Source organism: Cervus elaphus, chromosome 12 (assembly GCF_910594005.1).
Source record: "Cervus elaphus chromosome 12, mCerEla1.1, whole genome shotgun sequence".
NCBI classification, from domain to species: Eukaryota; Metazoa; Chordata; class Mammalia; order Artiodactyla; family Cervidae; genus Cervus; species Cervus elaphus.
This window is the reverse complement of record NC_057826.1, coordinates 90960990-90988266: the sequence shown is the minus strand read 5'-3', so window position 1 is coordinate 90988266 and position 27277 is coordinate 90960990. Positions and strand designations below refer to the sequence as shown.

Sequence of the window (27277 nt, the reverse complement as noted above, 5' to 3'; positions counted from 1 at the left end):
TTGTGGTCAGGACTGTTTTAATGGAAGAGAATAGAACTAGAAACATCAGAGTATATCATAAGTAGTAAAAAAATAAAGTTATTTCATTTAACTTTTGTTTCAGTTTTATAAATACACATGTGTACTTGTCTACTGTGTTATGCAAAAATAATCTATTTCTTACTCTGGGTTAGATCAAAAAAGTTTGAAATATACTGCTCTATAGAAAAGGTCAATTATCTTTAGTTGGACCACTTCCCTTCCCTGCCCATCTTACTTAGGGAGCATACTACTAAGACCAGCATTTCAGTATCTCAAAGTCAAGAAGCTAACCAACACTATTCCTCTACAGAAATAGCTATATATACATATATTCTTGAGGTTACCTATGTTCTTAATAAGAATAAGAGGCTGAAATGATACCCTTAGAAATACTTAACTACTCATCAAATCCTCATCTCATATTTCTCTTCTTTTGAAACACAGTAGCAAGTAAAAGGCTCCCTGGGGGCCATTAGAAAAAAAAAAAAAAAAACACTAAAATTTACAACCAGAAACTCAGGTTATCCAAATAAGAATTCAAAAGTAAAAGCTAAAATGTACTCCACAACCACAACCCCTTCAGTAGGTTACATTAATCTTTTTCAGGAGAATATTTATTTTATCATTTAAAGCAGAGCCAAATTATTTTTTTTCTTGTCAATTTTTTTAACATTTTTATTGGAGTTAATTCTCAACACTGTGCTAGTCTCAGGCGCACAGCAAAGGGAGTCCTTCGTTCATATGAACAGACCCCCCTCTGCTTTTTAAAGGCTCTGTCCCCACACGGCCCATCACAGAGGACCGGGCTCTCACTAGTCACCCACCTTACATACAGTAGCCTGTATACGTGAGTCCCCACTGACCCCTCCCTTCAGAAACCCTGGCAGCCCTGAGCTTGTTCTCTCTATCTGTGACTCTACTTGTGTTTTGTAACAAGTTCACGTGTAACTTTTTTAGATTGCCATCCTACAATCTCTCTCTCTGTGTCTGACTTACTTCATATGACAATCTCTAGGTCCATTCATGCTGCTGCAAATGTCACTACTTTGTTCCTTTTTATGGCTGAGTAACATTCCACTGTATATATGTACCGTGACTTCTTTATCTATTCCTCTGTTGGTGAACATTTAGGTTGCTTCCATGTGCTGGTTATTATAAAGTGAAGAAGTGAAGTTGCTCAGTCGTGTCCAACTCTTTGTGAACCCATGGACTGCAGCCTACCAGGCTGCTCTGTCCATGGGATTTTCCAGGCAAGAGTACTGGACTGGGTTGCTATTTCCTTCTCCAGGAGATCTTCCCGACCCAGGGATCGAACCCGGGTCTCCAGCATTGTAGGCAGACGCTTTACCGTCTGCGCCACCAGGGAAGTCGGTTATTATAAACAGTACTGCAATGAACACTGGGGTGCGTATATCTTTTGGAATTATGTCCAGGTATATGCCCAGGAGTGGGATTGCTGGGTTATATGGTAGTTCTATTTTTAGTCTTGTAAGGAACCTCTGTACTGTTCTCTATAGTGGCTGGACCAATTTACATTCTCGCCAGTGTGAGAGGGTTCCCTTTTCTCCACACCTATTTATTGTTCGTAGATTTTTGATGATGGCCATTTTGACTGGGTTCACTGTAGTTTTCATTTGCATTTCTCTGCTATTCAGTAATGTTGAACATCTTTTTTTTGTACTTTTTGGCCATCTGTATGTCTTCTTTGGAGAAATGTCTATCTAAATCTTCTGCCCATTTTTTGATTGGGTTATTTGTTGATACCAAACTGCATGAGCTGTGTATTTTGGAGATTAATCCCTGTTGGTTGCATCATTTGCAAATATTTTCTCCCATTCTGAGGGTTGTCTTTTTGTTTTGTTTATGGTTTCCTTTACCGAGCAAAAGCTTCTAAGTTTAATTAGATCCCATCTGTTTATTTTTGTTATTACTTTCATTATTCTAGGAGGTGGATTGAAAACGATCTTGCTGCAATTAATGCTAAAGAGTATTCTGCCTATGTCTTCCTCGAGAGCTTTACAGTGTCTGATCTTACATTTTAGGTCTTTAATCTATTTTTAGCTTATTTTTGTGTATGGTGTTAGGGAATGTCCTAATTTCATTCTTTTACAAATAGCTGTTCAGTTTCCCCAGAACTGTGCTTATCAAAGAGACTACTCTTCCTCCACTGCACAGTCTTGCTGCCTTCACTTAGGTGGCCATCGGTGCATGAGTGTATCTCTGGGCTTTCTACCCTGTCCCACTGATTTACAGTTCTGTTTCCCTGCCAGAAGCATACTGTTTGGATTACTGTAGCTTTGCTCCTTGGAAGAAAAGCTATGACAAACCTAGACAACTTATTAAAAAGCAAAGATATCACTTTGCTGCCAAAGGTCCCTATAGTCAAAGCTATGGTTTTTTCCCAGCAGTCATGTATGGATGTGAGAGTTGGACCATAAAGAAGGCTGAGTGCCAAAGAACTGATGCTTTCAAAGTGTGGTGCTGGAGAAGACTCCTGAGAGTCCCTTGGACAGCAAGGAGATCAAACCAGTCAGTCCTAAAGGAAATCAATCCTGAATACTCACTGGAAGGACTGATGCTGAAGCTCTAATACTTTCACCACCTGATGCAAAGAGCCAACACATTGGAAAAGATCCTGATGCTGGGAAAGACTGAAGGCAGGAGGAGAAAGGGGCAACAGAGGATGAGATGGTTGGATGGCATCACTGACTAAATGGACAGGAGTTTGAGCAAACTTTGGGAGACAGTGAAGGACAGGGAAGCCTGGCATGCTGCGGTCCATGGGGTCACAAACAGTGGAATACAACTGAGTGACTTAACAACAACAACACAGCTCTGTAGTATAGTTAAAGCAGATCCAATTTAAATGGGAGTTAGGGGAAAGGTGTTAGGGAATGCTTTCTCAAGAAAGTGATATCAAAGTTAGGATTTGAAAGATGAATAAGAATTAGCAAAGAAGAGATCAAGAGTATACGGCAGGAGTGGCAAGCAGGGTGGCAGCATTTTAAGTACCAAGAAGAGCACAAAAGATTCTAAAGTGAGAGAGAATATGGAAAGCTAGTTAGAGAATTAAATAAGGCTGATTCACTGAGTGTGGAAAAGTAGCAAAACATTAAATAAGAAAGTAAGGGCCTAAAACATAATATTATAAAGTCATATTAAAGCATTTGGATTTTTCCTAAATGTATTTGACATACATATCAGGTGAGTGACCGAGTCAATCACATTTATCTTTGAAAACGATCACTATGAAAAAAAAAAAGATCACTATGACTACAATATGGATAATGTAACAGAGAGGGGCAAGGCTAGGGCCAGGCAGAGAAGGGAAGTGTGGTCTTAATTCACACGGAGAAAGATGGTTGTGGTCAAGGGTGGTAGCTGCAGGAATGAAGAGATGTAGATAAAAACTGACCATTATTCTAACCATGGTGAATGATGGATGTGAGCAGATAAGGGAGCAGGAGAAGTCAGAGGGAAGCGGCAGATGGTGGTGTGGCAGAGCCAGGGCCTGAGATAATGAGACCAGGAAGAAGAGTGCGGGAGAGAGGAAATACAGAATTAGAACCTTTTAGATCGTGTTACACTGGAGGAGCCTATGTAACATTAAAGTGAAAACGTCCAGAGGTATGCAGACCTGGAGCTCACGAGGAAGACATACACGCGGGAGTCAGGAACACAGTGATGTAACTGGGGCCATCGGAGGGCAGGAGGCTGCTCACTGGAGTGTTTACAAAGCGAGACGGGAAACGAGCCCCAGGGAGAGTCCCAGAGAGCATCCGAGAGAGGGCAGGCTACACTAGTGCAAGACGTACATCTGTCTTTTGTTGAAACTGATGTATAACTGGCATATAACACCATATAACATCTGGTGTACAACATAATGATTCAACACTTACGTATATTGCAAAATGAAAAGAAAAAAAAAAGATCACCACAATACCTGACATCATAGAGAGTTACAAAGTATTTTTCCTGTGATGAGAAATTTTACATCTGTCTTATTCACCATTATATCCCTAAGTATCTGTCATATATTAGTGGCTCAATGAAATTTTTACATAAATAACAAAAGAAGAAAAAAAATAAGACTGAGGAGGAACAAAGAGGTAAAAGGTAGAGTACTGCACTATCACTGTAGCCAAGGAAAGAAAATAGGATAGAAAGCTTTTCAAGGAGGGGGAAGGGATTCTGTCAATGGCTGCTAGTAAGTCAAGATAAATTCTGTTAGATATTCTGAGTGACCTTTGTTTTACTGTTGACGAATTATTTTGGCAAATCTGGCTCATAGGGAGAGAAATGAGATAAAGATTTTTTTTTGCTGTTGATTTTTTAAGATATTAGTAACTTCAGCATGTTTGAATACCTGCTGGGAATAAACTGATACAGAGATTAAAGAGATACACACATAGCAGGGAACGGGATTTGGTACACAGAGAGAATGACGGCTTTCAGTAAGAGGTTCAGATCTTTGATTCTGTGAGAAAGTAGTGAGGAAAGGAAGGGTGCAGATGCATGTAAATCTGTAGGTTTGATGGTGCTGGGAACACATACAAAGAGTATGTGATTCTGCCATTAGCCAGGAAAGACTTCAGGAAAGAAGGAATGATTCAGAAGAGACCTAGGGTGGAAGGGAGGTTCTAGAGGGAGGGAAGATATATATATATAGTTACAACTGATTCACGATGTTGTGTGCCAGAAACCAACACAACATTTAAAGCAATTATCCTCCAATTAATAAAAAGAGAAAAGACCTAAACATTGAGGACTAAGTATTATTCAAAGCAGTATGCTGGGGAATGCTCTAGTCAGATGAAACTGCGTATTTAGAAAAGGGCTGAAGGGAGACTTCATACTAAATAATTGATATATTTACCAATCCCCAAAACATAGAGTAGGGAAATCAGCTTGAGCCTGAATTTAGCCCTTGCCTAAATTTCATTTACTCCTCAGGCTGCTGCTGATATAGTCTGGGGAATACTTTCTACCCCAAGAGGCTACTCTAGGGATGTAGGGCTACTCGAGGCTAACAACTAAGGATGAGAATATTTGAAGAACTGAGCACTGATTCATCAGTCTGTCATTCAGCTATGAATCAAACACTTCTTGAATAATTACTAAGTTCAAGGCACCATCTTGGATTCTGGAGGCTGCAAAGAGAATAAAGCATGTTTTGCGGAGCTTAGTCCCTTCGTGGATAGAATAACTGAAATGTTATCTGAGGCCCAGAGCCCAAAGCAGGTATTTACTCTTTCTTTCTACCCCTTACTCCCTGATTTTCTGTTGTCTTATGCCTCTTCCATCTCTCACTGATTCCTCCCCGTCTTCTGCCAACCTCACTGGTCATAAAATTAAAGTGCAAAAAAATTTTAATATTTCCCCCCTATACATCACTGGTCTCCACAATATTAATACAGAAGATATTTGTGGACTTAACATTTGAGGGCTTAACTCTCAGTGGTGGTGGTAGATTAGTCGCTAAGTCATGTCCAACCCTTGTGACCCCAGGGACTGGGGCTCTGTCCATGGGATTTTTTCAGTAAATACCCTAAAATGTTCATGCAATATAGTTTTAATTTTGCTGAAATACAGTTATGGTTTTGAGCTTTGTGGTATTCAGGAACAAGTCTATCAATACAGTGAATGAGTCTGAAAACTGACTGGAATCCAATCTCAACGTAGTGCTTCTTTCATCTGTGTGTGATACAACTCTACTAAATGAACTAACCACAAACAAACAAAAATCCATTTTATTTCTGTGAGGAAAAGAGCCAGAAAATAAGTCAATTGCTACTGGTAGTGAAAACAGTAGCAAAGGAATCTAAGAAAATTACTGCACTCACCAAAACGGGGGATTTGAAAAGGTCTCAGAACATATTCCTCAAAAAAACATAAACTGTCTATTGTACTTTCCTCCATTTCCAGGCCATTTTCTAGCAACATGACAAACAATAGCCAAATTAATTGGCCTGAGATTTGCAAAAACAGAGTTCTTAAAGATTTGATAATCAACTATAGAATTAAGGTATTTAATCACACCACTGAACTCAAAAGACCGGCTAGGATTAAATATAGTGTGGATCAGACTGTCCCTCATCTACAAATCTAGACTTTTTTCCTCCATTATTTTGTCAACTGTTCTCTTACTATCTCCTCAATACCCACATACTCTAAGTGCTCCAGCCATCACAAACATTTTACTCACTCCTGAAAGTAATACACTGACTCACACCTCCATACTTTTATATATATTAGTTCTATCTAGAATGTGACTTCTACAAGATTCCACTCAAGTGTCACTTGTGATAAGCCTTCTCTAACCCTACAGTAGTGGTCCTCAACAAGGACAATTTTATTCCCTGCCTACCAGTAGAGCATTTGACAATGTCTGGAGACAGTTTTGGCTGTCGTGTGTGTGTGTGTGTGCGTGCGTGCGCACGTGTGTGTTGGGGGTAAGGGTTGAGAGGGAAGGTATGCTACTGAAATCTAGAGGGTAGAGGCCATGTTTACTGCTAAACACCCTACAATATAAAGAATAGCCTTCACCCAGTCCCCAACAAAGAATTACCCAGGCCAAAACGTCAAAAGTGTCAAGGTTAAAAAACTCTCCTAGAGGCAGCCTGTCATATGAACCTTGTCTGGGTTCATAAAGCATTCTGACCTTACTCATATGACCTCTGTCTTTCTCTGACACCATGAGCTCCGAGAAAACACAAGGTATTATTCACCTTTCTATATCTGATGACCTCATACAGTCTCATCACTTTTATAAATCTGTCAAAGTAAAAACAGAAAGACAGAATCAGCACACTGGTGTTACTCACAGGTGCTCTCATCCTGGCTCTACCATTTTTGAGTTGTTTACCTTTGGGAAAATTATTTAAACTCAATTTCTTCATCTGTAAAATGGGGCTCACTGCAATTACTTCAAATATGGATTGTGAGGCTTAAACGATAAAGATACATGAAACACTTAGCTAATGTATGTCATGCAGTGAAAGCTTAAAAAAAATCAACACTGCTGTTCCCATGTCCTTTTATGTTGTCAAAATAAGCAAAGGGAAGCTAAAGATAAGAGCAGGAGGTATAGAGAAGAAATTTTAGAAGCAGAAAACATTAGTATCCAGCAAGTCAATTTTAAAAATGATATATGACTGCCTTTCTGTTTTTAGCAATTCTCTCATCATTCATTGAGTTTAGGGCAGTAATTTGTATAATATTTATTTGTAACTCAAAGCAATGCTATAATGTTTATTTCTAATTCAAACTACTGACCTTGCTATTAAAATGAGTTTAATTTAAGTCACAAACTTAGTTTATCTAAGCATAGTTTATCTAACACTGTATCCTAAGTGAAATATCGCTCTAAAGCTAATAGAGATTTGACTTCGTTTTCAAACAACCTTGAAGAAGCTGAGTGCATGACATAAGTAAATGCTGAAGAATGTATTGACTGGATTAAGTAATGTTGTGATGTATGTAATCTGGGTAAATTAAGACTTCACCAAAAATTAGGGTCTTTGATAATTCTTAAAAGTGAAAACAAAAGCATAGTTCCTAATTTGTAGTCTAGATGGTACTTTTTTTGTGACCACAGGAATGAACAAAATATACACAAAATGCATTACTATGAAGCATGAAACATAAAGGGGCTTCCCTGGCAGCTCAGCTGGTAAAGAATCCTCCAGAAATGCAAGAGACCCCAGTTCAATTCCTGGATCAGGAAGTCGCCCTGAAGAAGGGATAGGCTCCCCACTCCAGTATTCTTGGGCTTCCCTGGTGGCTCAGATGGTAAAGAATCCGCCTGCAATGGGGGAGACCTGGGTTTGATCCCTGGGTTGGGAAGATCTCCTGCAGGAGGGCATGGCAACCCCCTGTCGTGTTCTTGCCTGGAGAATCCCCAAGGACAGAGAAGCTCACTAGGCTACAGTCCATGGGGGCGCAAAGAGCTGGACACGACTGAGCGACTAAGCAGGGCACAGCACATGAACGTACAACGTCCGCAATGATTCACCAATATCTTTTCTAAAGAAATACTATTAAAAGCAGTGCGCCTAAACAAGATTCATTATTCTAATTTATAGGGAGTCAGCACTAAAGTTTACTTGTATTTTAAAGGAAGTTATATTTTTAAAATCCTTCTTCCTCATATATACTTAATAGTTCAAATCTTTAAGATTCATTTCTAGAAAATAACCATTTATAATATTATAATTTCATAGTTATACTCTACTGGAAATATTCTGGCCTTATGTTAAAAAAATCTGAGAATGATCACTTTTACTATATATAACACTCTTTTTGTCAGCGAAAAATATATCAGCATTTATTCCTCCCATATAACTTCTACAAAAAACTTTGGTTACAGTAATCAAAATGTAATATAAAATCATTTCTTATTACATTAAGACTTCTTAAAGACTATACGGAATCTAAATTTTCAAAGCAGTTAGCATCTCTCAAAAATACTCTGGAAAATGCCCTGAGCTGTGAGAATCAAATATAGCAAGTGGCTATTACAGTTCACTAATGTACCAAAAGCTTAGAAAATGAATATAAAAGTGTTAGTCTTTCTTTAAAAAACTAATGTCTATTAACAGCTTAAAAAAAAAAAACAACAAACCAGAGCACCGTAGGGGGTTAATCCATTGTTGTCTGAATCACTTTCATCAGTTTAAGTACCTATTAGTCCTTATTAGCAATGTGCTAGCAAGGTGCTATTGGTCTTTTAAAGTCTATCCTGCTTATTCTTAAATCTCTTTGACCAGATAGATTTTGGCAACAGTATTTGAAACATAAAGTTTAGATATGTATTTTCCTTTAGATTTTTGATTTTAAGATTTGTATTTGAAAAATGTTTTCTTTCAGGGCTCTGCTCAAAATGAATTTAAATTGTCAGCACATCTGTATAACTAATCTGTTAGTATCTTACCATTTTCAACAAATATTAAAGAACGCTCCAAAATTTCTCTTAAGGGGAGAAATCAAGATGGATATTCTCATAAACCAAAGCAACTCAAATGGTCTCCTAAGTAAAAACACTAATGCAGAACTGAATATGAAAGTAATGTTCACAAAGTAAAACTAGACTGTTTGTTAAGCTTAGTTCTAGCATAACCAATAGTTATTCTTCAGATTATCACAAATTTATTGTTTAAAAACTAAAATTCAAATAATAAAACAGAAAAACAACTTATGGTCAAAGTTCCCTAAACCTAGATTTAAGGATCAAACTTTGAAAAACCTAACTTAAAATATTTTTTGCAACAGTTTGGAACAGAAAAAGTCATTCTGAGGAATTCACATTTGTGCAATAACCAAGTGGAGTGCAGTACTTTTAGAAAGCCTCCCAGTTCTAGCTCTACCAGTAATTAGCTGAATAATTCAGAGACAATTATCTTCTTGCTTGTTGTTTTTGCTGGGGGGAGGAGTAGCAGTAGGAAACTGGAAGATAAAGAATCCCTAAGGGGTGCTTCATCAACTTTACAATTTAGTGTTTCAAAAGGAAAAGAGTTTCTCCTATTAAGACTATAGTCAATGGTGAAATTAAATTGCTCAGCTTACCTGTATGCCTCATCTGTTCTTATCTTGTTATTTTCAACAATGTGGAAAGCACTTTCCTATAAAAACTAAGCACATTTGGGCAGTTTCTTTTATCCTGTTGGAGGAATTCAGAACAAGACTCCCCAAATGTGTCACCTCGGCATATGGATTATTTTGACCTAAAAGGCAATAGAGATCCCGCAGACTCCAGAGAAACTTCTGCCCCTTCCTGGACTACTAAGAATAATTTAAATTGAAGGTCTTTCAGGGTCAGAATTATTAGCAAAAATAAACTTTACTGACTGACCCATCTTTATGGCAGGGCAAATTTCTAATCAAACATCTGCTCTTCTTATTCTCCTGTGAAATGTCTTTCCCCTCTTTGATGCCCTTTTCCATTCCTAGCTTAGGACTGCATATATACAGTTGACCCTTGAACAACCCAGCTTTGAATCACAAGTCACTTATACATGGATTTTCTTCAATAAATGTACCTGTACCCACCAGCTCCACATCCACAGATTCAAACTTTGGATTGTGCACTATGTCTACGATTCTTGGTTGGCAGAATCCACAGATGAGAAATGTGCAGATGCAGAAGGCTGACTGAGACTTGAACATTCAAGGTCTTTGGTGTCACTGCAATAAGCCCAAGGACTAATCCTCTGCAGATACTGAGTGACAACGACATCATTTAACCCTTCTGTCTTTACATTTCTTATGTATGTGGGTTTCCTTTATATATAAAATTTAATGTATTAATCTGTGTTACTTCAATTTGATTACTAGACCAGTCAAAAACACCTCTGAAGAGTAGAGGAAAAACTGTCCTGTTCAACACTTCCGACAAGCCAGTCAGGAGACCTCAAGGGTTGGGTACCGCTCACTCCCACGCTGCTGAAGATTCTGGGACCTCTGACAAGAGGCAGCAAAATGTGCAGTTCTCACCATGACAGACATCCAAGTCTCCATCTGCAGTCAGGTGGAAGCAGAATGGTGGTAGGAGTCTTGTTCTTTCTCTTTCTAAATTTAGATTAGCAGGAAAAAATAATTCTGGAACTAGCTCCTTCTGCCTTGTGACTCTTGGTTATTTCGTATGAGTACTTATGGATTTTGTTGATCCTTTGCCTCCCAGAAATGGTCACTGTTTTCTTGCCCTACATCTTAAGAGCATGGCTTTGTGACTAGTGAACGAAAATAGTCTCTCTGGTCTCTGCCATCCAGAAGCTGTGCTCACTGGGGTACAGCTGGCGGCCAGCTGAATAGACAAGCTTTCAGAAAATCTCTTTGTACTCACTGTGCCAGTTCTCAAAGGAGTTTGTCCCAGTCCACAAGGGGCATTTGCCATCTCAACTTTTGTAGCTTTCAATGAAGGACCTGAATTTTTAAGACTATCTTTGAAAGTGAACTTACTGAATCTTATAAGCGCTACATTTTTTTTTTTTTTTTTTGCACTCTCATATGGAACATCTCTTTCATCACTGGTTAAGTCATAATAAGGTTTATTGGTTTGAGTCACTATTGAGATTATATTGCCTATATTAGAAAGAAAAAAAATTTATTTTAGAGAAAGCTCTTATCCTAAACAACTATCTTACTGAAAGACAAAGATAAGTAAATACAATGTAGTATAACAGCTAGCCTTAGGAACTCCTTTAACAAAAGAAGTTATACTTCATATAAATTCCTCCTTCTGAGAACCCAAAGAATTAAACACAACACTTGCTATTTTATAAGCAAGTGTAAGAACTGCAGTTCTGGAAGATGCAGACATATCTTTTTTAAAGGCCAACATCTTACTAAGCTTCTTTTGTGTTCTGAGAACTCGGCTTGCTAACCGTGAGGCTCAGGACTCTGAAATATGGCTGGACAGAAAAGCAGGGTGAATTCCATCTGTAGCTAGGGTCCTACTAAACCTGGTGCCAGCACTCAGAGGAGTTCAGTTCAGTCAGTTCAGTTCAGTCGCTCAGTCGTGTCCGACTCCTGGCGACCCCATGAATCGCAGCACGCCAGGCCTCCCTGTCCATCACCAACTCCCGGAGTTTACTCAAACTCATGCCCATCGAGTCGGTGATGCCATCCAGCCATCTCATCCTCTGTCATCCCCTTCTCCTCCTGCCCCCAATCCCTCCCAGCATCAGGGTCTTTTCCAACGAGTCAACTCTTCCAATGAGGTGGCCAAAGTACTGGAGTTTCAGCTTCAGCATCAGTCCTTCCAGTGAACACCCAGGACTGATCTCCTTTAGGATGGACTGGTTGGATCTCCTTGCAGTCCAAGGGACTCTCAAGAGTCTTCTCCAACACCACAGTTCAAAAGCATCAATTTTTTGGCATTCAGCTTTCTTCACAGTCCAGCTCTCACATCCATACATGACCACTGGAAAAACCATAGCCTTGACCAGACAGACCTTTGTTGGCAAAGTAACATCTCTGCTTTTTAATATGCTATCTAGGTTGGTCATAACTTTCCTTCCAAGGAGTAAGAGTCTTTTAATTTCATGGCTGCAGTCACCATCTGCAGTGATTCTGGAGCCAAAAAAAAAATAAAGTCTGACACTGTTTCCACTGTCTCCCCACCTATATCCCATGAGGTGATGGGACCAGATGCCATGATCTTAGTTTTCTGAATGTTAAGCTTTAAGCCAACTTTTTCACTCTCCTCTTTCACTTTCATCAAGAGGCTTTTTAGTTCCTGTTCACTTTCTGCCATAAGGGCGGTGTCATCTGCATATCAGAGGAGTTACAGCCTAGAATTACCATGGCTATTATGAGGAAAAACATGATCCTAAAGGATACATGCACACCAATGTTCACTGCAGCACTGTTTACAATAACCAAGACATGGAAGCAACCTACATGTCCATCAGATAGAGGAATGGATAAAGAAGATGTGGTTCATATATACAATAGAATATTACTCCGCCACTAAAAAATGAAAGCATGCCATTTACAGCAACATGAATGGACCTACAGACTGTCAGACTGAGTGAAGTAAGTCAGGGAAGGAGAAACATTGTATGACATTCCTTATATGTAGAATCTAAAAAGAAATGATACAAATGAACTTATTTGCAAAACAGAAAGACACAGACTTAGAGAACGAATTTGTGATTGCTGGGATTAGAGAGTTTAGGAAGGACATGTACACAATGCTAGATTTAAAATATATTTGCCTTTGAAATCTTGTATCATCACTTTGGTCAAATACATAATTAAGATACAAAAATATATATGTATATATATATAAAATTAAGTATTGTTTCATAACAATCTGTGATCCTATTTAGTCAAACGTCCAAACCTGTTAATACTTTTGACAAAGTTCCCAAAACCAAAGACTAAAGTTCTTTTGACCTCTTGCTAACTTTGGGATTTTTCAGAGGGCCCCAAAACATTTCAAAGGATTTGCTCTTTCTTCTTATAAAAAGAGATATGCTATATTAACTAGGCTTATTTGGTATGTCAAATTACATGGCAAGCAATGTCAAATAAGTGATGCTAAAACCTTCTTAGATTACATTTGTGTAGATCTATGTTATTAACCTAAGTGCTCCTGAAATAGGAAATTCTTACAAATTAGATGTGTCCTGGTATAACATTAACAGCTTTAATTCCAGTTATTATTCTAATATGTTGAATGTTATAGAAATAACCAAACCTCCTTGTCAATTCCATTATAATGAACTCACTGAATCTGTAATAATAGACATTTAAATCATTTGTCATTTACAATTATTGCTTTATTCTTATGCTTTACAAAATGCTTCACCTTCAAGGAGATTCATAGAAAAGATCCTGACAAATACTCTAGAATGAAGGTTTTTTTATAACTTTAGGATTCTATATAACGTGGAACTGGGTAAAATTTTCTAAAACTTTAATGGAAAATGATTTATAAAGCTGCTAACCCAAGATGAAGATCAACAATTAATTATAAGAGATTAAATGTGCTAATAAGGATGATCATAATTTTTAATTTTTTTTTCATTTATTTTTATTAGTTGGAGGCTAATTACTTTACAATATTATAGTGGTTTTTGTCATACATTGACATGAATCAGCCATGGATTTACATGTATTCCCCATCCCAATCCCCCCTCCCACCTCCCTCTCCACCCAATCCCTCTGGGTCTTCCCAGTGTACCAGGCCCGAGCACTTGTCTCATGCATCCAACCTGGGCTGGTGATCTGTTTCACCCTAGATAGTATACATGTTTCGATGCTGTTCTCTTGAAACCTCCCACCCTCGCCTTCTCCCACAGAGTCCAAAAGTCTGTTCTGTACTTCTGTGTCTCTTTTTCTGTTTTGCATATAGGGTTATCGTTACCATCTTTTTAAATTTCATATATATGCATTAGTATACTGTATTGGTGTTTATCTTTCTGGCTTACTTCAGTCTGTATAATGGGCTCCAGTTTCATCCATCTCATTAGAACTGATTCAAATGAATTCTTTTTAATGGCTGAGTAATATTCCATGGTGTATATGTACCACAGCTTCCTTATCTATTCGTCTGCTGATGGGCATCTAGGTTGCTTCCATGTCCTGGCTATTATAAACAGTGCTGCGATGAACATTGGGGTGCACGTGTCTCTTTCAGATCTGGTTTCCTCGGTGTGTATGCCCAGGAGTGTGATTGCTGGGTCATATGGCAGTTCTATTTCCAGTTTTTTAAGAAATCTCCACACTGTTTTCCATAGCGGCTGTACTAGTTTGCATTCCCACCAACAGTGTAAGAGGGTTCCCTTTTCTCCACACCCTCTCCAGCATTTATTGCTTGTAGACTTTTGGATAGCAGCCATCCTGACTGGCGTGTAATGGTACCTCACTGTGGTTTTGATTTGCATTTCTCTAATAATGAGTGATGTTGAGCATCTTTTCATGTGTTTGTTAGCCATCTGTATGTCTTCTTTGGAGAAATGTCTGTTTAGTTCTTTGGCCCATTTTTTGATTGGGTCATTTTTTTTTCTGGAGTTGAGCTGCAGGAGTTGCTTGTATATTTTTGAGATTAATCCTTTGTCTGTTGCTTCGTTTGCTATTATTTTCTCCCAATCTGAGGGCTGTCTTTTCACCTTGCTTATAGTTTCCTTTGTTGTGCAAAAGCTTTTAAGTTTCATTAGGTCCCATTTGTTTATTTTTGCTTTTGTTTCTAATATTCTGGGATGTGGGTCATAGAGGATCCTGCTGTGATTCATGTCGGAGAGTGTTTTGCCTATGTTCTCCTCTAGGAGTTTTATAGTTTCTGGTCTGACATTTAGATCTTTAATCGATTTTGAGTTTACTTTTGTGTATGGTGTTAGAAAGTGTTCTAGTTTCATTCTTTTACAAGTGGTTGACCAGTTTTCCCAGCACCACTTGTTAAAGAGGTTGTCTTTTTTCCATTGTATATCCTTGCCTCCTTTGTCAAAGATAAGGTGTCCATAGGTTCGTGGATTCATCTCTGGGCTTTCTATTCTGTTCCATTGATCTATATTTCTGTCTTTGTGCCAGTACCATACTGTGTTGATGACTGTGGCTTTGTACTAGAGTCTGAAGTCAGGCAGGTTGATTCCTCCAGTTCCATTCTTCTTTCTCAAGATTACTTTGGCTATTCGAGGTTTTTTGTATTTCCATACAAATTGTGAAATTATTTGTTCTAGTTCTGTGAAAAATACCGTTGGTAGCTTGACAGGGATTGCATTGAATCTATAGATTGCTTTGGGTAGAATAGCCATTTTGACAATATTGATTCTTCCAATCCATGAACATGGTATATTTCTCCATCTGTTTGTGTCCTCTTTGATTTCTTTCATCATTCTTTTATAGTTTTCTATGTATAGGTCTTTTGTTTCTTCAGGAAGATATACTCCTAAGTATTTTATTCTTTCTGTTGCAATGGTGAATGGTATTGTTTCCTTAATTTCTCTTTCTGTTTTCTCATTGTTAGTGTATAGGAATGCAAGGGATTTCTGTGTGTTAATTTTATATCCTGCAACTTTACTTTATTAGTTGATTAGCTCTAGTAATTTTCTGGTAGAGTCTTTAGGGTTTTCTATGTAGAGGATCATGTCATCTGCAAACAGTGAGAGTTTCACTTCTTCTTTTCCTATCTGGATTCCTTTTACTTCTTTTTCTGCTCTGATTGCTGTGGCCAAAACTTCCAAAACTATGTTGAATAATAGTGGTGAGAGTGGGCACCCTTGTCTTGTTCCTGATTTTAGGGGAAATGCTTTCAATTTTTCACCATTGAGGGTAATGCTTGCTGTGGGTTTGTCATATACAGCTTTTATTATGTTGAGGTATGTTCCTTCTATTCTTGCTTTCTGAAGAGTTTTAATCATAAATGGATGTTGAATTTTGTCAAAGGCTTTTTCTGCATCTATTGAGATAATCATATGGTTTTTATCTTTCAATTTGTTAATGTGGTGTATTACGTTGATTGATTTGTGGATATTAAAGAATCCTTGCATTCCTGGGATAAAGCCCACTTGGTCATGGTGTATGATTTTTTTAATATGTTGTTGGATTCTGATTGCTAGAATTTTGTTAAGGATTTTTGCATCTATGTTCATCAGTGATACTGGCCTGTAGTTTTCTTTTTTTGCGGCATCTTTGTCTGGTTTTGGAATTAGGGTGATGGTGGCCTCATAGAATGAGTTTGGAAGTTTACCTTCTATAATTTTCTGGAAGAGTTTTAGTAAGATAGGTGTTAGCTCTTCTCTAAACTTTTGGTAGAATTCAGCTGTGAAGCCATCTGGTCCTGGGCTTTTGTTTGCCAGAAGATTTCTGATTACAGTTTCGATTTCCTTGCTTGTGATGGCTCTGTTAAGATCTTCTATTTCTTCCTGGTTCAGTTTTGGAAAGTTATACTTTTCTAAGAATTTGTCCATTTCTTCCAAGTTGTCCATTTTATTGGCATAGAGCTGCTGGTAGTAGTCTCTTATGATCCTTTGTATTTCAGTGCTGTCTGTCGTGATCTCTCCATTTTCGTTTCTAATTTTGTTAATTTGGTTCTTCTCCCTTTGTTTCTTAATGAGTCTTGCTAATGGTTTGTCAATTTTATTTTTTCAAAAAACCAGCTTTTAACTTTGTTGATTTTTGCTATGGTCTCTTTAGTTTTTTTTGCATTTATTTCTGCCCTAATTTTTAAGATTTCTTTCTACTAACCCTGGGATTCTTCATTTCTTCCTTCTCTAGTTGCTTTAGGTGTAGAGTTAGGTTATTTATTTGACTTTTTTCTTGTTTCTTGAGGTAGGCCTGTAATGCTATGAACCTTCCCCTTAGCACTGCTTTTACAGTGTCCCATAGGTTTTGGGTTGTTGTGTTTTCATTTTCATTCATTTCTATGCATATTTTGATTTCTTTTTTGATTTCTTCTATGATTTGTTGGTTATTCAGAAGCGTGTTATTTAGCCTCCATATGTTTGAATTTTTAATAGTTTTTTTCCTGTAATTGAGATCTAATCTTACTGCACTGTGATCAGAAAAGATGACTGGAATGATTTCAATTTTTTTGAATTTACCAAGACTAGATTTATGGCCGAGGTGTGATCTATTCTGGAGAAGGTTCCGTGTGCACTTAAGAAAAAGGTGAAGTTGATTGTTTTGGGGTGAAACGTCCTATAGATGTCAATTAGGTCTAGGTGGTCCACTGTGTCATTTAAAGTTTGTGTTTCCTTGGTGATTTTCTGTTTAGTTGATCTATCCATAGTTGTGAGTGGGGTATTAAAGTCTCCCACTATTATTGTGTTACTGTTAATTTCCTCTTTCATACTCGTTAGCGTTTGCCTTACATATTGCGGTGCTCCTATGTTGGGTGCATACATATTTATAATTGTTATATCTTCTTCTTGGATTGATCCTTTGATCATTACGTAGTGTCCTTCTTTGTCTCTTTTCACAGCCTTTATCTGAAAGTCTATTTTATCTGATATGAGTATTGCGACTCCTGCTTTCTTTTGGTCTCCGTTTGCGTGAAATATTTTTTTCCAGCCCTTGAATTTTTGTCTGTATGTGTCCCTTGTTTTGAGGTGGGTCTCTTGTAGACAGCATATATAGGGGTCTTGTTTTTGTATCCATTCAGCCAGTCTGGATGACCATAATTTTTAGACTTCTCATGCTGGTTTTCTAACATTTTGTTTTCCAGATATAAAAAAAAACCTTTCCTCTTAAGTTCACTATGACTTAAAGATTTGGTAAATTATACCTTTGTAAGAGAACTGAATCATTTCTTTCTTTCTCCCTATCTGATCCTTCCAGAATTTGGAAACTCTGAATATTCTTATTTTCTTAGCAGTAAACTTATCTGCATAAATTCAAAAGGAATATGATCTACTTATAACAGGATATAACTGGAAACATTGGTCATACTGCCAAGGTTTTGGCTGGAATGTCATGTTTAAGAATGTCCATAGACTGACTCAAATAGTGACCAAACAGATTTAAGGAACTAAGACTGACTTTGAAAAGTCAAAGTGTTAGTCACTCAGCATGTCCAACTCTGTGACCCCACGGACTGTAACTTGCAAGGCTCCTCTGTCCATGGGGTTTCCCAGGCAAGAATATTGGAGTGGGTTGCCATGCCCTTCTCCAGGGCCTGAAATGAGACGCAATTGTTTAACTGAACTGACTTACTGTCAGGACTAAGAGACTGAGTGAGGTGAAGTAACCTACCAACTCAACTTCTGGACTGTGAGACTTCTCAGAGAGGTTTCAAAGGTGGGACGGAAGGGGTTCAGAATGAGCCTCCCTAAAATGTGCCACTTTGACACGTGGATTGTTTTGAGCTAAAAGGCAATGAAGACCCTGCGGATCAAGAGAAACTTCTGCCCCTCCCTTAACTACCAAGGAGAATTTAAATTGGGGGTCTTCCCCACAATCTGAATTATTAGCAAAAATATATTTTATCTGAGTGACCCATCTACATGGCAGGGCAAACAACTAGTTACCAAACATCTGTCCTCATTATTGTTCTATAAACTACCCCTTCTCCTGTGAAGCCCCTGGCCCCGTTCTGTTCCTTAGCTCAGGCTGGCATGCTTGCCTCATTTTTCCATTCTGTCTTGGAAATGCTCAGGTAGGTGGGGTTCCTGTACATACCAAGTTAAATTGGATTTTCTCTTGATAATTTGTCTCGTGTCAATTTAATTATTAGACCAGCTGAAAGAATCTTTGAAGGGTAGAGGAAAAATTTTCCTCCCCAACAGTTTAATTCTTTCCATACCAAAAGAATATTAAACTGCATATTAACAAAACACTGTATTAAGTCATCAGTGGAATTACAAATAGATAAACCTCTTTGGAGGGCAACTTGCCAGTATCTCTCAAAATTTTAAACACATAAGCCACCTGAGCCCGTGAATGGCAGCAGAAGATGTCACCCCAAAACAGGTCACTTTAACGTAAGGGTAATTTTGAGCTAAAGGTAACTGAGAAAAAGCAGATACAAGAAACGTCATCTGCCCCCTCCCACTTACCTAAAAGCTGGACATAAATCTGTAACGGTGTCTCCCCTCTCTTCTCTACCACAAGACAGAAGTTAATCACCAGATGAATCACTCTAGAGCCTTACCAGCCCAGAGAAGAACCAGAGGAATCTGCACGACAGACTTTACTGATCAGCCCTCACCATTCAGGAGTCATCTCCCCAATATTTACCTCCTTGTACTCTGCTAGGGGCTCAAAGCCCCTTTCCCTTGTACTATCTTTTCTCTACAAATTAACTGTTCTTTTGTTAGGATGCTATGTAAGGCCAAATTCTAACCATCCTTTTGAGTTACTCATTATTGAATATTCCTCTGTGTTTTTGTGTTAATAAATTTTTTTTTCCTTGTTAATCTTTCGTCTAATTTATACAGGGTACCAGCCAGAGTGTTTAGGAGCAAACAGAAAAAAGTTTCTCCTTCCCTACACCAACAGTTCCACTTGTATGAATTTATTCTACAGATATATCTGCACATTTGTAAAACTACACACATACAAGAAAACTCACTGAGGTATTTTTCAGAATAAAATACTGGAAACAATATAGAAGTTCATCAATAGAAAAGCGAAATAAAGTGTTAGTTTGGCTCAGTCGTGTCCAACTCTGCGACCCCATGGACTGCAGCCCACTAGGTTCCTCTGTCCATGGGATTTCCCAGCAAGAACACTAGATTGGGCTGCCATTCTCTTCTCCAGGGGATCTTCCCAACCCAGGCATTGAACCTGGGTCTCCGGCATTGCAGGCAGGTTCTTTACTGTCTGAGACACCAGGGAAAACTAATAGAAAACTGGGTTTTTAAAAAATGTGGTATGTCCATATAGAACACGCTAAAAAACAGTGTCTACAGAGAGGACAACTGTACGGTCAGGCCACCCAAGACGGCTGTTCTCTTGTTCTCTGTACATACCAAGCTATGCTCAGCCAGTGCCTGCTTCATCCACATGCTGCCCACAGGACTGATCTTCCCATATACTTGCCTAAGGCCCCAACTAGTGACTGTTCTTATCAAAGGGGCAGTGAGGCGCATGCACCTCTGCCAGTTTCCCTGGTAACTGATGAGCCAACCTGACATCAATTCCCCCAGAACTGCCAAACCCCGCTCACTCCTCACGGAAACTGCCACCACATCCTGCCTGCCATCTGCCACACATGGTGAGGTATCGCTCCAGGATCTTGCTTCAGACACGTAAGATTCCCTCTGTCCAATACACCACTGATATCTCTGTTGCTGACTCCAGGCTCTTTCTTTGGCCTTGAAACTGGGCAAGTATAGGCTTTGCAGGCCTGCAGAGTGGAGCCCAACTATCATTTGTTCTTAAAGACATAAATGTAAATACTTATGCAGGTACTGAATATCTCTAGAAGGATACACACACACACAAATGAGTAATAATAATAGTGGCTCCAAGAGGGAAAAACTAGGTGCTTAATGGATAGGGGTGACAGACTTATATTTCATTGTGCATCTATCTTTAAGTAAGTATTTAAGATGTAGTGATAATTCTGTGCCATGTCTATACTGAAAATTGTTCAAAAGACTGTTTAAATATATTAAAGAGAGATGAAGAATGAGATACTGTTTCTGTTTTCAAGGAACTTAAAATGTCACCGAGTAAATTCATTCATTTTATATTTACCAAGAGTCCTTTTTGTGTCAGGCCTCTGGGGATATATCCCTGCCTTCATGGAGCTTATATCCTAGAGGAGATGAATGTACAATATTATGATAGCTATAGAGAGTCTAGTTCAAGTAAAGCAATAATAAAAGGCAAGACTTCTGACAATTTCTATTTTCACTTCATTATTCAGAAATAAATGAAACAGTCTAAGTTCCCCTAAAACATGTTAAGAGTAGCAAAAAGACAGTGATAAATGTAAACAGACCTAAGTACAAAGCACTAGAAGCAGGAACATGAAGAGATACATTAATGGCTGATAATATTCCATGAAAGCAAGAGGCAGAAAAAATTTAAAGTAAACATGAAACCAAGTTAACACAATGTAATTCAAGCATTCTCCAATTAGGGACTCAGTTACACTGCAAAGGTGTTATTTATAGTCAAGTTTCTAGGATCTCAGCAGTCATGGGAAAAAAGCTATACATACTTGGGTGTTAAGCTTCATACACTGTCCCACAAAAGGCTATTTAACACTACTAAGTTCATGTATGCAACATTTTCTACAGGATATTATGTATACCATGTATAGCTAAGCTTCTAGAAAGGAAAAACACTAAGAATGGATTCCAGGAATGCCTCCTAAATTACTGCAAGCCCTGCAACAGAAGTGGTGACTCTTCCACTGAGGGGCTAGAACAGAAGAAAGCACAGAGTCTGTGAGAACAAACAGTTGGGATCAAGGTAAGGCACATTCATTTGTCCTTTCCTCCTTCCCTTTCTTCCACACCCCCCACGCAACTCCAAACAAAGAACATATCCCCCATGGATAAGAGGGGGCTATTACAGATAGTTCTTTAAGAAAACAGAGAAAGGAGACAGCCAGAAAACTTCTGCAGAGGTGGTGATGTCTCCTGAGACCTGAGTCCAAATCCTCACATGAGATAGGCCCTGTAGGATCTATACCCTCTCCCTCCTACTTCTGAAAGTGTCTCCTACACTTCCTCCCCTTTATCACTTGGATGTTCTTCCCCAAACAGGCCAATCATTATTTTCCAAGCCTTTGTATTAACTGTTCATCTTGTCTGAAAGGTTCTTCCCCCATATAGTCCATGGCTCTTCTTGGCCATACTTGGCCATCATGAAGATTAAGGACAGCTACACTCTCATATACCTGTAAACCATCCAGGGCCCATTCCTTATAAAAATCTGCCTTACACTAACTATTATATATGTGCACTAAAAGCCATATTTAAAAAAGTACATTGTAGCATCATTTGTAAAACTGGAAAAAGTTAAAACTAAATATTTACCAACAAGAGAACGGAAAAAAAAAAAAACTAGCAAATTCACACAAGAGAATGAATTAGAGCTGACAGTTTCAACAAGAAGAAATCTCAAGAACAGTAATATGCACAAAAACTAGGTTACAGAAAGATTCTTACAATATGACACTACTCATAATTTTTAAATGAATCTATATTTTGATAGGTAATACATGATTCAAAATGACAAGAACTTCCTCCCACCCCTGTCCTCAGCTACACAGCTTCTCTCCCAGGGACAACCAACATGACCAGTTTCCTATGTACCTTCCAGGTATATTTTATGTTACATAAGGCAGGTAAGCGTGCAGAACAATACTTTAATATGGTTCATGTATACCTACATATAAGCTAAAAGTTTAAAAACATGTGTGGAGGGACTTCCCTGGTGGTCTGGTGGTTAAAACTCTGAGCTGCCACTGCACAGGGCGTGGTCTCGATCCTGGGAACCATGACGTGCACCGAGGTGGGAAAGATTCCACATGACTCGCACCACAACCAAAAAAACAAATGTGTGGAAGATAAAGATCAAACGCAGAATAATAATTACTTAAAGGCAAAGAAGAAAAGGAACAAATTCAGAAAGGGCACTGCAAGTGTAACTGCTGCTGCTGCTGCTAAGTCGCTTCAGTCGTGTCCGACTCTGTGCGACTCCATAGACGGCAGCCCGCCAGGCTCCCCCGTCCCTGGGATTCTCCAGACAAGGGTACTGGAGTGGGGTGCCATTGCCTTCTCCAGCAAGTGTAACTATATTGTTTCATTTCAGGTTTATTATGCTTTTTCTAGATTTTTCTCATACATGAAATAACTTTTTTTCTTCATAAAATAGACGAAGAGGATCACATTTGAGAAAATAATTAGTTTAGTGTCAGATAAAGTTTGAAACCAGAGGATACTAAAGTAAGGGCATAAAGTCAATAATTTAAAATGAGTTTAAAGCTCAGGAGAAAGCTGAAGATTTGGGATTTATGTAAAGAGATACGAGATACCTGCAATTCTAAGAAGAAATGTTAAGATATACATACACTGTAAAGTCTAATAGAACAAAAATTCCTTAAGGACTGGGCCCAAAATTTTGCCACATTAAGTTTCCCTGAAATATCACCTACTACCCATAATGAGATTTCAATTTACCTATATCGTTACTATTTTTCTTAGGTTTCACAAAAAAAATCCTGGTATAGATGAGTCTATTTATGTAATTAACTTATCAATAGGCAGTTACACCACACACACAATTTTAGTAAGTTAGAATCAAAAGGAGATGGTGCTCTGGTTAGCTCTAGGTAAACTACAAAACGTTTTTTAGATTAAACTTACTAGTAATTGAAAATGTTTCAACAACAGACTTTCTTTCTAGTTGCCAAAAGTCCTGGGTGAGGGTGGAAGGGAGGCTCAGGAGGAAGGGGATGTATGTTCACTCATGGCTGATTCATGTTGCCCAGCAGCCAACACACAACTGCAGAGCAATTATCCTCCAATTAAAACTACAGCGTAAAAAAATCCTTCAACGTTGTCAACTTTTAAAGAAATCTTTGATATAAACATATTTTATCTTTCATTTCTCTAACAAAAACACTATCCTGACAAAAGTCTTTAAGTGAAGACTGAGTACCCGCAGCTATTTTATTGCTCTTTTGAAGTGTAACTGGAGTATTCAGCAATCTCTCTCTTTTCAGCCTCTCACTTTTAGTTACAAAAGCAAACTTCAATTATGTGAGCTGTTCCCCCTCATATAATTGACTTCTTTTCTGGTTTTCCCCATTCCTTGGCTCAATTTGCAAATAGGTATTAAATGCCTATTTTAGTATAAACAATGTATTATATACCATCCCTTTGGTCCCTAAAAAGACAAAAAGAACTGCTTGGCCTTAAGAAAATTTTTGTAAATCTTAAATAGTGCAGAGACCTTAGAACTTAAAATCCTAGGTTTGAAATGGAAAGCACTGTACCAGTAATCTAAGATGACTTACACTTCAGTAAACCTACAGGTCTTCAAAGGCTTCATAGAGTACAGACGTATTTCAGGCAATGGATGCACATTAAAAGCATATCATTTTAGTATGGTTCAGAAACTGAGGGTCATTTATAGTGAAAAAGTAGATGCCTACTTGTTTGGAGACAAATAAACCCTAAGTTAAAGCACATGTGCACACATAAGGCTCCGTAAGATATTTCTTTAGCACAGGTAAAAGAATATCAACAACAAATAGGGAACTTAGTTTAAAAAATATTAAGGAGGGTTTGAAAATAACCATAATCTAGCATTAGAATTGTAGGGACATCTTCTGACAGTTGTGGTGAATCATTTATAGATTTCAGAATAAGGACTCTTAAAAACTTGCTACTCACTTGATTACTCTTCCCTGAGATAAACTGTATGGAAGTGCAACGAGAGGGAAACTGGTTTTGACACATTATGTAAACGAAGTTGATACAGTATTTTTTAAGGTGTTAAAAAATATGGGGTCACTGATATAAACAGAGACATTTTCCTGGGGCTTCAAAGCAGGGAATCAACGCCTCAGCAATTTAAAGACAAACAGCCACTACCAAGTCCTGGAGATCAATTCAAAACACAAGTTTCATGCTCCTGTCTTCTCTCTCTAGAGCCAATCAGTGAAAATGACAAATAAGTTTTTTTTTCCCACAATTTAAAAGAAAGCATGGGACTTCCCTGGTGGTCCAGTGGTTAAGACTCTGGGCTTCCAATGCAGGGGACACAGGTTTGATCCCTAATCAGGGAACTAAGATTCCATATGCCATGTGGCACAGCCAAAAAATGTTTAAAAGAAGACATGTTTCAGGGACGGAATCCCATGTTCCAAGTTCTAAGGATGGAGGTTCATGACACTGTACAGGAGGCAGTGATCAAGACCATCCCCAAGAAAAAGAAATGCAAAAGGCAAACTGCACTCATTTTGCACTACCGCACAATTGCACTCATCTCACATGCTAGCAAAGTAATGCTCAAAATTCTCCAAGCCAGGCTTCAACATTATGTGAACCAAGAACTCATAGATGTTCAAGCTGGATTTAGAAAAGGCAGATGAACCAGAGATCAAATTGCCAACATCCAATGGATCATAGACAAAGCAAGAGTTCCAGAAAAACTTCTGCTTTATTGACTACGGCCAAGCCTCTGACTGTGTGAGCCACAACAAACTGTGGAAAATTCTTCAAGAGATGGGAGTATCAGATCACCTTACCTGCCTCCTGAGAAATCTGTATACAGGTCAAGAAGAAACAGTTAGAACCAGACATGGAACAATGGACTGGTTCCAAATTGGGAAAGGAATACATCAAGACTGTATATTGTCACCCTGCTTATTTAACTTATATGCAGAGTACATTATGTGAAATGCCAGACTGGATGAAGCATAAGCTGGAATCAAGACTGCCGGGGGAAATATCAATAAACCCGGATATGCAGATAACACCACCCTTATGGCAGAAAGTGAAGAACTAAAGAGCCTCTTGATGAAAGTGAAACAGGAGAATGAAAAAGCTGGCTTAAAACTCAACATTCAAAAAACGAAGATCATGGCATCCGGTTCCATCACTTCTTGGCAAATAGATGGGGAAACAATGGAAACAGTGACAGACTTGGGTTCCAAAATCACTGTAGACGGCGACTGCAGCCATGAAATTAAAAGACGCTTGCTCCTTGGAAGAAAAGCTATGACCAACCTAGACAGCATATTCAAAAGCAGAGACATTACTGTGCCAACAAAGTACATCTACTCAAGGCTATGGTTTTTCCAGTACTCATGTACTCTCACTTGTGAGAGTCCGGTGGATAGCAAGGAGAGCCAACCAGTCCATCCTAAAGGAGATCAGTCCTGAATATTGATTGGAAGGACTGATGCTGAAGCTGAAGCTCCAATACTCTGGCCACCTGATGGGAAGAACTGACTCACTGGAAAAGACTCTGATGCTGGGAAAGATTGAAGGCAGGAGGAGAAGGGGATGACAGAGGATGAGATGGTTGGATGGCATCACCGACTCAATGGACACGAGTCTGAGTAAACTCCAGGAGTTGGTGATGGACAGGGAAGCCTGGCGTGCTGCAGTCCATGGGGACAAAAAGTGTTGGACACAAATGAGCTACTGAACTGAAGTTCCAGGGTCTCTCCTGGAGAGACTACACTGTTTATACATCTACAGAATGAGGATGATGATGACAACAGTTAATAAACACTGAACACATATTAACATACATTGAACATAACGTCAGGCATTGGGCTCAGTGCTTTACATGATTACCTTAAAATTTTCCAAACAACAGAACAAGAAAGATACTATCATTAATCCATTTTCCAGCTAAAAAAACTCGGGCTTTTAAAGGTTAAGTGACTTGCTCAGGGTCACCAATGTAGTAAGTGAAGCCTGGGTTTCCATCTCCCTAACTCCAACTGCAGCAATGATATAGTAACTATAATGCTGTGACATCATAATTGATTCAATAGCTCCCTACTGCTTATCAGGTCAAAAAGTCCTTATAGAAGGACTTCTCTGGTGGTCCAGTGGCTAAGACTGCACTCCCAAAGCTGGGGGCCAGGGTTCAATTCCCAGTCAGGGAACTAGATCCCACATGCAGCAACTAAGAGTTCACATGCCACAGTGAAGATCAAAGACTCCCACATGATGCAACTAAGACCCAGCACAGCCAAATCAGTACTTTCTTTTAAAGCTTACAAAATTATTTTAAAAAATCCTTATAGAATAAGACATGAATTTGTCCACTGGAAAGACTTCTACTGAACATATACTATATGCCAACACCATACCAAGTGCTTCAAAGACAGAGGTTCTGAGTGAGGCTGCTAAATAAGTGATCTTTGGATCAGTCATTGTTATTTTAAAATGAGCTCTATTTGGAAACATTAAACAGCATCACAGCTGGAATTTTGGAAATGGAAAGTTGGAATAGGAAGACCACACATCTAAGCATTTATATTATAAATACTTCTGGACTACTATTTTTAACAAAAATTTCCAACCTGGCTTACTACAGATTTTAAACATTTTCTACCAAACAAAACAACGCAATGAAAACACAGAACATATCTACACACACACACACAGGAGTCAAAGGATCTTCCATTTCCATGTTCAACTTGCAGAACAACATAGGTTGTGCTGAGAAAACCACGGTCAGGAGTGGCCGTAGCTTTCTTCCTTTACAGCTTAGAGAGACCTCTGGTCGACAGCTGTGTAGCTCCTAAGAGTTATGTTTGCCAAGGAGCTGGCAGAAGGTGGGGAAGAGCTGACCACCTGCAATCCATTTTGACAATGACTTTGACCAC

General features: G+C 38.6%; 1 protein-coding gene and 1 long non-coding RNA gene across 3 annotated transcripts in view; both read right to left on the bottom strand.

The window, feature by feature from the left end:
• Positions 1-27277, bottom strand: part of TBCA (tubulin folding cofactor A) — an 84346-nt gene that overhangs the window by 49623 nt on the left and 7446 nt on the right. The gene's annotated exons all lie outside the window — the stretch shown is intronic.
• On the bottom strand, positions 17513-26430 carry LOC122704895. The gene is made up of 3 exons (XR_006343974.1): positions 26419-26430; positions 26326-26328; positions 17513-18545 (listed from the first exon to the last, which is right to left on the bottom strand). It is a non-coding gene; the product is annotated as an uncharacterized LOC122704895 (long non-coding RNA).